A 1,416-nucleotide genomic window follows, 5' to 3' on the forward strand; every position below is an offset into this window, starting at 1 on the left:
TGTGGGGTGTGGGTGTGTGTGGGGCACATCACATGTTAATTTGGTGAGGGTTCTTGGTACCTCTAATCAGTCTCCCACCACTGACATCACTGGTTGCCAAGGGGGGCTCTTAGCCAGCTATGATGCTCTGGCTGGCGTCCCACTCAGCTCTTGGCAACCGGTGACGTCAGTGAGCTCGGCGGGATGCCGGACAGAGGTATTACAAGCTGTCAATTATTTTTGGTGTTGTGTTGGTGGTGCATGTTACCGGAGAGGGGTGCACAGCACCTCTGTCCAGCATCCTGGCCAGACAGTGCCAGACATCACTGGTTGCCAGAAGCTGGGCAGGACACCAGCCAGAGAATCACAGCTTTCTAAGAGCCCCCCATGTGACCCAATGGGTTTAGTCCTTTGTTAGGACAGACATTGTTCAAATCTAGTTTACAGGTGATAGTAAGATCTCCCAGCACAGTACAGACAGGGTTAATTACAGTAAACATAACTCCCCATCCCTAAAATTAAAGAGAATGAAAAAACTTTAGATTTGGAGATTTCAGAGAAGAACATTTAAAATGTTGTTGTTTTTCTAAGTTATGCTATGCAAAGGGAAACATGTATCAAATATTAAATAGATGTTATCCCAAATTGGCTGCAAAAGTTAAAATACATTTTAAAGGAAACCTCTCATAGGAGAAACTTGGAGGCTATCATTGCTGAAATGGCAGCTCATTACATTTTTCCCTCAAGTGTTGGTGGGCCGTAGACTTTTTTTTTGAATGACTATGGACCTGTGTCACTTCATTTTTCTACTTCTCTTGCAGATTCCACTCACAGTAATAAAGCCTGGTGAGAAGTCTGAGGTTCAAGTTATTCCTTGTCAACAAGGATGATTTGCTGATAAGAACCTTACAAGGGTAATGACTCGAAAACGATGATCAACAGTCAAATGTAATACACTTAGGGGGGAATGTATTAAATCTGGAGCAGCTGTGCATGGCAACCAATCAACTTCTCTCTACTGTTTGCTCAGTTCAGGTTTGAAAATGAAAAAGAGAAGCTGATTGGTTGCCATGCACAGCTGCTCCAATTTTAGTCTGCTCCAGTTTTAGTCTGCTCCAGTTTTGATAAATTCCCCTCTTTATGTCTGAGACCATTAAAAACAGATGCTTTAAGCAAATCCAGAAGTAATCTGAAGTTCAGGAATTAGAAATAATCATTAGCTCATTGTAGCTAAGCTACAACATCTTTGAGGCCCCCTTCAGATTTGTCTGGTGTGCTACAGTGCATTACTGCACTGATGTTAATACTATAGTTGCACAAACACTCCTGGAGCAGGCAAAATGTAGTTCTGTGAGAGCAAATGTTGCCTGTTCTGAGTTCAGGTCTATAGATTTTGAATCAATGTGTAATCCAGACTGATTGAGTGACTGCAGTGGA

At 42.6% G+C, this 1,416-nt stretch overlaps 1 protein-coding gene across 1 annotated transcript in view; it reads left to right on the forward strand.

Moving 5' to 3' along the window:
- Positions 1–1,416, forward strand: part of ITGA2 (integrin subunit alpha 2) — a 100,651-nt gene that overhangs the window by 96,174 nt on the left and 3,061 nt on the right. The gene's annotated exons all lie outside the window — the stretch shown is intronic.

Source organism: Nanorana parkeri, unplaced genomic scaffold, assembly GCF_000935625.1.
Source record: "Nanorana parkeri isolate BGI_ZX_2015 unplaced genomic scaffold, ASM93562v1 scaffold1871, whole genome shotgun sequence".
NCBI classification, from domain to species: domain Eukaryota; kingdom Metazoa; phylum Chordata; class Amphibia; order Anura; family Dicroglossidae; genus Nanorana; species Nanorana parkeri.